The sequence below is a fragment of the Fukomys damarensis genome, unplaced genomic scaffold (genome assembly GCF_012274545.1).
Source record: "Fukomys damarensis isolate Sample0158 unplaced genomic scaffold, DMR_v1.0_HiC HiC_scaffold_34, whole genome shotgun sequence".
In the NCBI taxonomy this organism is placed as follows: Eukaryota; Metazoa; Chordata; class Mammalia; order Rodentia; family Bathyergidae; genus Fukomys; species Fukomys damarensis.
In genome coordinates, this window is record NW_022900946.1 from 288772 (window position 1) to 300939 (window position 12168).

The following is a 12168-nucleotide window of genomic DNA, read 5'->3' on the forward strand; positions in this document are numbered from 1 at the left end:
CCCAGTACTGCAAAAAGATATTTCCTGATCCCTCCACTAGATTATTTACTCACCGGATACTTACTGAGAGTCCACCACCTGTCGGGCGCTGTTTCAGGTCCGGCTCGTATTCTTGGTGGGTAACACACCACAGCTTCCTTAAAAGGCTCTCTCCCAGGGCCCGGCACTATATTTGGGCAGGACTTGTTACCTGCTGGTTAGATGAACCACACCACATGTTTGGTCTTCCCCCGCTCTGCAGTCCCACCCCACACCACAGTTTTGATTTTGTTTTGAACATTTGCAGTCACTCACCCTCAGTACCAGTTCCCCCTCCCTGGCAATTCCGTCTCCATCTGAAGACTGTGGTTGGGGGACACTGACTTTGCCCCCAGCTGTCAGGGCAAAGCAGTGGACTAAGCTAAGCCAGTTCATGTGTCCCATCACCCTTACGTGACCAACTCACTCATGAGCATGTGGCCCATCCAAGTACATGTCAGGACGAAGGTGCCTCTTCTCTTCCCATTGTAATGTAAAAGCTGAAGCCGCTATAGCCATCCTGCTACTGTAAAGAAAGTTTACCTGAGAATGGACCAACACATCCCAGAAACAGACCCCCGCCCCTCTTGAAAATGAGGAACTCCTGATCAAAGCACACCTAAACTCCCTCCTACCTCTGGACTTTCCACTTGTCCGTTTCATTGCTTAAATCATTTTGAGATAAAGACATTTCTCAAAAGAGGCACAAATGGCCAATAAATATATGAAAAACTGTCTAGCTCATTTAGCCATCAGGGAAATCCAAATCAAAACTACACTGGGATTTCATCTCACTCCAGTTAGAATGGCTATCGTCAAGAATAAATTAATGTTGGTGAGGCCTCAAGGGGAAAGGACCCCTGCTGCACCAATGGTGGGGATGCACATTAGTATGCCCACTGTGGAAATCAGTGGAGCTGTTCCTCAAAAATTAAAAATAGAGGGCCAGAGATTTGGCGCAGTGGTTCCAGCACCTGCCTCACAAGCGCAAAGACCCAAGTTCAATCCCCAGTACCAAAAAATAATAATAATAATTAAATGTAGAGCCAGGCGCGGTGGCACACAACTGTAATCCCAGCCCTCGGGAGGCTGAGGCAGGAGGATCAGGATCGCTGTGAGTTCGAGACCAGCCTGGGCTACATAGTAAGTTCCAGGTCAGTCTCAACTGCATAGTGAGACCCTGTCCCCCCAAAAATAAATAAGTAAGTAAATAAAATAAAAGTAGAGCTACCATTCGATCCAGCTCTCCCACTCCTCAACATACCCCTGAAGGAATTCAAGTCAGCACAGCACAGAGATACCTGTATACTCATGTTTACTGCAGTGTAAGTCACAAAAGCTTAAACTCCAGAAGCGGCCTGGGTTCCCTTTAACAGGCAGATAAAGAGAATGTGCTATACTTACACTAGAGAATCATTCAGCCATAAAACACAAACAGCGTGTTGTTTTCAGAAAAACAGATGGAACTGGAGACCACCGTGTTAAGCAAAATAAGCCAGATTCAAATATTATGTCTTCTCTCATATGAGAAATCTAGAAAAAACTTTTAAATAAAAATGTAAAATGAGAGATAAAAGTAGAAGAGAGACTATTAGAGAAGAGGAAGGGGCTGGAGGAGAGGAGAGGAGGAAAAGGTAGGGAATGAGGTGGGAAATAATCCAAGAATGTCATATGTATGGACAGATACGCCAAAGTGAAACCCACTATTCTGTATAACTAACCAGCAATGATGAAGAAAATAAATATATAATCATTTTGAGGTGAATTTTTAATTTGCAATCAAAAGTTTCCCAACTGGTACAGAGAAATTAAGTTTTATATCGTGGGGGAAAACCCAAGGGGAGATGACTGACAGTTCCCAAAAGGCAGCCCAACGCTAAATGAAATATGGCGATATGTGTGGCTCTATATGGGGCTCCAAACAGTCCAAAGAAAAAGCAGAGACAGATGTGGTATTGCTGGCTGTAATCCCAGCACTCTGGGAGGCTGAGGCAGGAGGATCACAAGCTCAAGCCCCACCAGGATAACTTGGCAATTTAACAAAACCCTGTCTCAAAATAGATTTTTTTAAAGGGGTGAGGACCAGGGGTGTGGCTCAGTTCAAAGGCTCTGGGTTCAATCCCCAGTATCTCAAAAAAAAAAGAAGCAAAACATGCAGATTGTCACTGGGCTTATTTTTACACACTGTATAGCTCCTGCTGCCAGACTTGGATAAGAGACAGATTAGCTCTCTAGATGCCTTCTTAAAACCTAAAATTTCTTATCACCTACAGTTTAAGGCCAACCTCCTCAGCCCATGACAATTTAGTGCCATAACTGACTTCAGCTTTTTGTGGCCCAAGCACCCTGCAGCAGCTGTACCCCAGCTCCCTGTGTGTAGTCAGAATCCAACAGGGTCCCCAACCCTCTTCCTCCCCCAACATCAGCACCCATGCAGCTCCCACCCACCCACGCTGAACTGGGGCTGGCAGAATACAGTGGTACTGAAGAGCTGTGGCTTCCAAACCTACCTGATGAAGAGCACCTCCCTGCTGCCTCACTGCCTCTGATAATTTTTTCTGGAGGCTGAAGGAAGTTAGCCACTATGCTTTGAGGACTCATAAGCGACCCTGGAGAATGTCATCAGGAGAGAAGCTTAGGCCTCCATCAACACCAGCACAGTTTCTTCCCCAAAATAAGACTGAGTCTTGATTTTTGCTCCAAAGATGCAAAGGGGCTTTATTTTCAGGGAATCTCTTTATTTTTCCATGTACGGCAAGCTATATATTTGTTCATTTATTCAGGTACAAAACTCTACATTTATTCAAATACAATCACGTCATCTCCTGGAACATCATCATATTCTCCAAACCCCAAGTTCCAGCCTGAATGTCTGGCAACTCCTTTACCTGTGTCAAGGTGTTCCCTCTCCCCTGATAAGATCGTTTAAACTAGGTTGGCATGTGTCCCATAACAGAGCATCCCATTCTGGCCCTGGCCCCTGACAAAAACTCCCATATGATATGTTGCGAAATGCTTTCCTTCTACATCTTTGTTCTCGTGTCCTTGCATCACAAATAAATAATCAAAAGTCTGAGTTGGCTGGTATTTCCCTGAGGCTGTCTTATGCCCAAGAAGCAGCCCCTCTGAGGTCTCAGGGATTGAATTAAATCTTGTCACAGAGTAATTAATTGTCTTCATCTCTGCACAGCCATGGTCACACACTGTGAAACAATACTGGTGAATGAACCCAGTCTTCTCACTGAGTCACATCCCCTGCCAGCCTCATTAATTAATTATCTAAAGTCAAGATCTCTCTAAGTCGTTGAACTGCCCAGGCTCAAACTTGTAATCCTCCTGCCTCAGCCTCCCAGAGTACCAGGAGAGTAATTTGTTAATAGTTTTAGATATCCACTATGACCTACCACTGAGCATACCTAGAACGCTGTCCTTCTGCTCTTGTTGTCATCTGGAGGGGCTTCTACTTCTCTCTGGGGCCAGTTCAAGCTGTCACCTGTCCTGAGAAACTGCTTGGTTTTCCCACTCAGACCCAAGCTCTGCTGCTCAAGGCTCCAGCAGCAGCTGTCACACTGTGATCTTATTTTTTGTTTATGAACATAATTCTCCAACTACAGCTGAATGAAGTCAATAACTTTGAATCATCAAAGTGTATATTTCCAGGGCAACCCACTTCTCGGTGCCCCTTCTGCCTCTCTTAGACAGAAGCTTTCTTTCTCTCAAATTTTCTGTACTCTTAAACAAACAAAATAAAAGTGTATATTTCCAGGCTGGGGATTTAGCTTAGCGACCCCACCTGCCTCGCAAGCTCAAGCTCCTGAGTTCCATCCCAGGACCAAAAAAAAAAAAAAAAAGCTTATATTTCCAGGATTGAGTCTGGTGTATGCTACATTAAAAGAAATTTAAAATATTGACTGAATGAAAACTGAGAGTTTATCTCTGAACAAAACAAAGTACCCATTCCACTGTCAGCCATGCAAAGGGGTAGGAAGAAAGAAAAATGGAAAATAGGGCTGAGGGTGCCACTGCAGGACTGCGAGCTCCTGCCTCTCTGCTGCGACAAACTCCTTTCTCTGGTCATAAAAATGCCAATAAAGCCTAGATAAGCCAGACTGGCTGGTTCCACAGTATCTTTTGTCCTAAAAAAACAAAATTATTCTGCCGACAGAGAAATATAAGAACCACTGCAACAGAGGGCGTGATGGTACACGACTACAATCCCAGCACCCTGGAAGGCTGAGACAGGAAGACCGCAGCTCCAGCCCAGCCTGGACAATTTAAAGATTCAGTCTCAAAATAAAAAAATAAAAAGGAGCTGGGGTTATAGCTCAGTGTGGAGGCCTTGGGTTCAGTTCACAGAACAGGAAAAAAAATTACAACGGAGAACAGGAATAAGAAGGAGCAGCCTGAAACTGAGTGCCAGGGGTCATGACAGGGGAGAGAAGGGGCTGGGTCTTGACAGCATCAAGAAGGAAGGAACCTGTGGTTTCCAACATTTCCTGCTCACAGCCAGAGCAAGAGGAAGTGTTTCTTAACAGGGCGCAGTGGAAATGGACAGCCGTGGCCCGGGGCCTTGTCTCAGAACCTGACAAAGAAAGTTGTGTAGATATTAGGAAGGTCTCACACTGGAATTTGAGAAGAGGTGAAGGTTGCCCAGTTAGAATATAGGGGCGAAGAGGTGCATTTTGGAAGGGTTTCAAAAGTAGAAAAGCGGGGCTGGAGACTTAGCTCAGTGGCACCGCACCTGCCTTGCAAGTGCGAGGTCCTGAGTTCAATCGGTGGCACCGCAAAAAAAAAAAAAAAAATGGAGTAGAAAAGGGAGGATAAATTCAGATATAGTCATGGATTTGGGAAGTAACCAGCTGATATGAACCACACAACCAATATGGCAGAATTAATAGGTACATGTTGACGTCTAATTTTCAGAAATAGTTGTTTCAGAATAACTTTAACCACAAAGCATACTTGACAAAAAAAAAATTCTAGTGTCACTCTACAAAAGGGCAGAAATCAGATGGCATATTCTGACCATTCAGGTTAAGGTAGAAACAGAAAATACTGAGATATAACTAAAAAGACCTAACTATTTTTCTCCATCTTATTTTTTCATTAGGGCACAGTCGTTCTACAGAATGTTTTGCTTCAGCATGGTACAACTGTACATGTGGACGACACGCTCTGATCATTTTAACTCCCCTATCACTCAGCTTCCCTTTTCTTCCTCCTCTGATCCCCTCTGCTTTTCTAATAAAAACGAAAATATTAAGAACACAGAGCAGATACTTCATACATAGTATATTTTAAACGTGTTCTGCTCAGCAACACTAGAAGGAAGCTCCAGAACTGGGTAATTCAGAGGCTTCGAGGCATCTTCAAAGACTCAATAGTTCCACCCATGTCACTGGAATTTCACAATCAGGCTGAACTAACTGCAGTGCTCTCTAGTACGCGGCAGGGCCGGCAGATAATTGAGAATTGAACCCAGGAGGTGCCAAGCTACACCCCAACCCTTTGTTTTTTGCCTGTCTGTTTTGTTTTGTTTCCTTTTGGGACAAAGTCTTGCTAAGGGGCCCAGGCTGGGCTCAAATTTGTGATTCTCCTGCCTCAGCCTCCCAGAGTGCTGGGATTACAGGTGTGTGCTCTACACCTGGCTAAATTCTTATTTACGACTATAAAATTTCTCCTAGTTTCCCTCCCTTGTACTAGGGGAGGGGTAAACATGCATAGAATTAAAAAGACGAAAAGTGAAAAACACAAAATTCAGGGAATGGTACCCTCTGAAGAGAGGTAGACACTGGGATAGGGATACCTTGAATGAGTTCTTAGTGATATTGGGGTAGGTACTGGATTCGTACGGTTTTCATATTTTTAAGTAAATAGATAACGGGATAGAAGAGATGCATACCTGGAACAGTTAGTGCGCGTACAAATGAAGGCTTCTGCGAAGTCCAAATCAGCACCGGGGCGGGTATAGTTTCTGTACCATGGATCTTACATTTCAGCAGCAGGGCAAGGGCTGGAGGTGTAGCTCCCTGTGCACCAGGCCTGGATTTGGTCCCCAGCACAGAAAAAAAACAAAACAAAACATGGGGTTGTTGTCCCAAACAGATTTCTAAACTACAGTTGAAGCAATCTGGTCTCTCCTCATCTTGGAAACAAATTTCTGTGGCTGGCTCAGTTTCCTCACCCGTAAAACGAGCGGCGTGGGCCAAATTAGCGCCGGGGCTCCTCCTAAGAGAGGGTGCCTGAGTCCAGTGCAGGGAGGCCGAGCAGTGCAGGTGCCTCTGGCAGCTGCTTCCAGTCCCGGCCCCGTAACAGCAGAGAGCCCTGTTCAGCCTCCAGTGCCCCTCACGCATCCTGCAGTGCCCACTTCCCACTCCACCAGCCCTCCTCTCCAGGACCTGGGTCCGGCCCCACTTTGCCCACAGAGCCTGTGGGAGCCCCTTCCCAGACCTCACCGCCCACCCGGCAGTCTCCCTTCCCTCTCCCTGTGTCCACCCAGCCCGGACCAGGAAGAGTGTAACCCGGCCCTCATAGCAGGGGAGGCTGCTCTGCTGTTGTCCCCACCGCCAGGCCAGTCCCACTTGCTCCTCAGCCTCTCCCCTTCCGGGAGCTCAGAGTCCTCAGGAAGCCTGTCGCTGTGTCCACTTTGATCTCCTGAAGCCCGCTGAGGCCGACTCTAAAACAGCCGGAGGATGAGACTGACACTCCTGGGGTCCGACCACTGTGGCTGCTTCTCCCTGGCTGTGGGCTCTCCAGGGCCTCAGGTGAGGCCGGCTTGCAAAGATGGGGCGAGCATTTTCCCACGGCCCCCCCTGGGGTGACGTTCCAGCTGCCAGAGAGCCAGCCTGCCCTGGTGACTGCCACTCTGCATGCTCGGCTCGCTCCCTCACCCCTTGGCTGCCTTGTGCTTCCAGCACTGGGAGCCTCTGCCCCTCCCTGCAACCTTTTCCAGAGTCTACTCCTCAGTGAGCTCAGTAAGAATTTTTCCACAGAAGGGAGACTGAGGCCCAAAGAGGGGAGGTGCCCTGTGCTCCCTGGTGCCTGGTCACCAGCATGGCCCTCAGCCTGCCTGAGCTACTCCATCTGGAAGATTTGACCGAGGATCTCAAACCTTCCGAGTAGTGTTTCCCAGAACCCATTCACCACTGTCACTATTTTTGCATGAGCCATGTGCCCTTTTCAAATTTGTTGTGGTACTTCCGGCTTTTACCTAGTACATTTTAATCCATTCTCTTTTGTAGCTAAATTTACTTTTTTCCATGTTAGGTTCTGTGTTAAAAATCAAAATTGTAGGCCAGGTGGCAGCACACGTCTCCCCAGGGACATTACTCAGGTTGTCCTCATGACCCCGTGCTGAGTTTCACTTCATTGCTAGGCAGGCCAAGGAACACAGCCTATTTGTGTTTCCTGGTTTATTGAAAAGAATATCACAAAGGATGCAGTGAAGACAGGCATGGGGAAAGGCAGGTGGGGAGGCGCGCAGGCTTCCATGCCCTCTTCGGGGGTGCCAACTTCCAGAACCTTCTAGCTGCCCAGCTCACCCAAAGTGCTCCAACCCTGTCCTTCGGAGCTCGCGGAGGCTTCGCAGTGTAGGCTTGAGCGGTTACTTCACTGGCCACTGATGAGCAACTTGGCCTTCAGTCCCCCCCTTCCATGGAGACCGAAGGGTGGCTGTGAGTCCCCACCCGCTCACCCTGCCTTGGCTTTGAAGTGACCAACCTCATCCTGAAGCCACCTAGTGGCTGCCAGCTGTATACCAGGAAGTCAGATGAAGACAAACTACGCCCGTCTCTATCAGAGGGCGTCGATCCTCCGACTGCCTAGAAAGGGGGAAGGCGAGGGCTAAAGAGAGACAACAGATACTTGTGTATTTTCAAAGCATATGGGGGGCCAGGAGGTCAGTGCCTCAGAGTGGGCAAAGACAGACTCTCTGCACTGGCTACTGCCTGTGGGGTGCACACAGCGATCCGCGGGAGCGTCGGCAGCCGAACTCCTGTGTCAATTTGGATCTTACGCTGACAAAGATCTTAGGTCGATGAGGCTCTTATGTTGTTGAAAGCAGTAAGGAGAGCATTCTTACAACAGTAGGTGGGATGAGTTAAGCTGATAAGGAACTTGTCCCTCCCGAGGGGAGACCTTTCTACTTGGTTCTCCAGGAACCAGGATGGCTTCAGCTGATGCACTCTCACCCTTGAGTGTCAAGTCTCACAAGGCCACGGTGGCCTCAGCTGTGACCAGAAGCAAAAATAGAGTTAGATTTTGGCAGGCCATAGCTGACGTGAGGGCAAGGTGACATTGAGCCTTAGACAGCTATAGTCATACTTTAATTATGAAATTATTTTCCCCAAAATTCTGTAGAATTGCTCCTGATAGTCACAATGTCATAAGTACTCACCCAAATGCCAACGGGGATTACCTCTGATGAGGTAAGAAGAGAAGAAATCAAGGTGAGAGGGTATGGCTGAAGAGAATTTTCCCTTTATAAGATATTAGTAAATATATTAATTCATCTTTTGTACTTGTACAAATAATTTTTAAATCTCATATCCCTGAGGGTCTGGTGGAACTAGATACAAATAGCACCAAGGCAAAACTTTGTGGATGTCTTTGTTTAATCTTGAAAATTTAAGCAAATCCTGCAATTCATAATATGTTAGTTTCAATATAAACATGTGGTTTTCAATCTGAACTCATGATTAAATTATACGACTTTACCATGACCATCATGATCAAGAATAGTAATAATGGGGCTGGGGATTTAGCTCAGTGGTTCCGGAGCCTGTCTCGCAAGCACAAGGACCCAAGTTCGATCCCCCGCTACAAAAAAAAAAAAAAAAGAAAGAACAAGAATAGTAATAATAACCTTGGCATGGAGTTGGCAGTCCAAGATGTACCAAGCAACTGTGGACTTCCATCCTTCACAGGCACAGTATTAGGCCCCTAGGGGGCACCAGGAGCCCAGCTGTGACAGTTCGCAGGGCCTATGGAGTCCTAGCTGCTGTGTAGCCTGGCACCACGAAGATGAGTAAGATACTGACTACAAAGTCACCCTCACAGAGTCAGCTCTCAGTGTCTTTGCTGTAATTCTAAGCATAGCTCTGGATGCTGTGGGTTTGCTATTGTGCAATGGGAGGCCACGAGTTGGCACAGAAAATGACTCAGCAGCAGGTGACTCTGGGTTTCCGGCTTTCCCTGGGCAGGGATGTACCTAACAAAATGCCTGAGGCTCAGTAATTTGTGAAGAGAAGATCTACCGTGCACAGCAGGAAAGCAGAACCAGAAGCCAAGGTGCGCAGGCAAGAAGATTTCATGGTGAAAGAGGAAGTGAGAGAAAATCAAGGAAACCAAACTTGATTCATAACAAACACTCTCTTGATAACTCACCCACTCTTGGGGAAACTGCTTTGGTACCCCCATAAGGGGCCTCCTCTCAACACCACTGCATCAGGACCACGCCTCAACGGGGAACAACCATATTCAAGCCACAGCCGTCTAAGAGAGGAGATGCTGGTCCTTTAGGACACAGGTGCTGGCCAGACCCACTTCTGGATCCACGTTTCACCTGCCCACATCCCCAGGGAGACTGGCTGGCCCAGTCAGCCACCACCCATCGAGGAACACCTTGTTTCGACAGTGACTCCCTCCAACCCATCTGTCCGTCAGCCTTGGGCAATCACATAATCACTTCCTTCAGTGCCTCCAGCTCAGGCTAGGGAAACTGCAGAAGGAACTTGCAGCAGCCAAGAAAAGAAAGTTTCCTGGTACAACTTCTGCTACAAGGAGCATTCGCAGCTCTCAACCGAAGGTGGTGGAGACACAGGACCCCAGATGGGCGCCTTTGGCTGCAGGAGCCCTCACAACAGTTAAGGATGCTTCCACCAGCTTCCTGCCCTCTGCTCTCCACTCGGGTTGGGCATCACCACGATCTGAGGGCTCTCTCCATGTTCTCTCCCACAGGCATCTGCCTTCCTAAAGTCTGGCATGAGGTCTTACCACGTGCTTCTAAGAATGGCTCATTTCCTGAGGAAGAGGCTTTAGGACACAAGTGCTAACCATTGGATACCTCCTCCCATTCCCAGACAGCCAGAACAGTTGGACGCCACAGATGTACATTATGTATAAAGCAGATGCTGGGAGATCTGGGACAGAGAGCAACGAGCTCTTTCTGGAAGGGCCTTGATCAAGAAGGGAAAAGAAGCCCAGCAGAGCAGTGCACGTCTGTGATTGAAATGTAGTAGCATAATTCTTCACGAAATTAAAGGATGAAGCCAAAGACAAAGGAGGTAGACAGAAAGAAAGTTAAGAAGAAAGAAATTGCTCCCATTGGTGGGAAGGGGAGCCAAAAGTGGGTTGCCACCGGGACTCTTTGTGTAGGAGTTTTTATACCAAAAAACGACCAGGGCTCAGACCACTGAGTCAAACCGAGGTCAGCCTACAGGACGAAAACAAGCTCACTTATACTAGAAATGGGCCTATGAGGAGTTGAGGTGCATAGCAAGCATATGTCTGCTGTTATTTCTTGGCCTCTATCCTAACGGTTTATTAAAAGAGCAAAGAGAGGCAAAAACCATTTTCCAGTCAGGTAGGAGCAGAAGTTGTCACAGTGGTCATCACCACCCCGCTTTTACCTTGTCACCACTCTGGACTTGTGCGTCTCGTTCTTGTTCACTCTCAACCTCAGGTTCCTGTGCATCCAGCCTCAGCCTGTGTGGGCCTCCTGATTCTATCTTGGGCCTGCTGCCTCTCCAGCTGCCCGCTGCCTTGTCTAACTTGCCTGTCTACAGTACCAACACTCTGGGAGGCTGAAGCAGAAGGGTCAAGAGTGGGCCAGCCTGGGCACTTTCGTGACCCAGCAAGACCCTGTCGCAAAATGTAAAAAATAAACAAAGGCTCTGGGTTCAATCTCCAGTACAGAGATAGGGAAAGGGAGAAGGTAACAGATTGCTCCAACTGACTCTGGTACCCTGAAGGCATCTGTGGGGTGCATGTGTATTTCCCATGCTGGGGATGCAGCATTTATGTTATCAGAAAGATCAGACAGGTCAAGCCCAGAGGCTCACTGGGTGTGGTGATGAGCGCACCTGTAATCCCAAAACTCAAGAGGCTGATACAGGAGAATTGCCACAGGTTTGAGGCCAGCCCCAGCTACATAGCAAAACCCTGTCTGAAAAAACAAACAAAAACAAAAAAGTACAAATAAAAGGCCACTGCCTAACAATAGGTCATCTGTCTCTTCACACAGATGAAATAAGGAAGGATCAGATTATAATAGATTTTATTAATGCTGATGGACTTTTACAACCAAGTAATTCTTTTCTTTTATTGTTTTATCTTCTAGCTCAAGGGCTTCTGACATTAATCCTTTCCACCTCGCAAAGCCCTGTAGTTCTGCTAGGAGACCTGCTCAGCTTGTCTCTATCCCTAGCCAGGCCCTTAGGCCTTACCTACCCACAGCCTTTGCTTTCTCAGCCCCGTACCTACCACCCCCCCAAGAAAAGCCCCACACAGGTAGCAACTGCCCAGAGTCCAGGCCTTGTCACACAGCAGCAGCAGGCACAGCCTGGCCATCATGAGCCCTTAGAAGCAGGAGCAACCTCCAGTCCAACCTGTCCCCAAAGGCCTCTCTCTGCAGCAAACAGGGACATTCCCTCCGGGCCTCAGTGGGCCCTCCAGAGCCCAAGACATGGACCTGTGAGCCCTAAGCCAAGAAGGTGAGTAGGGAGGGGATGATTCTTGCAGCCCTTGTCTGCTCCACAGCAGCGGGCCCAGAGGGTTAGCCTGGGCCGGTGCTCTTGGTGCGCACGCTGGAGACCCTCCTGCATGCCCAATGTAATTGGTGCACATCCTCGGAGCCAAGGGAGGTAAGTTGCAAGTTGGCTACCACCATGGCCTCTGGCAGCTCTAAACTTTTTGTATGCTGGCTTTCTGTTTTGTTTTAAATTTTGGTGAATAGATCCGTGCCTGAGTCTGCAACCCGTGGCTGCCTAAAGCAATCTGTGTGTGAAGCGTGGCCCTGCTTGTAACGAGCAGCATGAAAGCCACCTGGGCACTGGCTAGAAGGGACCATTTTCTTTACCTGCCCCAGGCCTACTGCATCAGAAGTCTCTGACTTATGAAGACACTGTTCTGTGCTTTTTTTTTTTTTTTTTT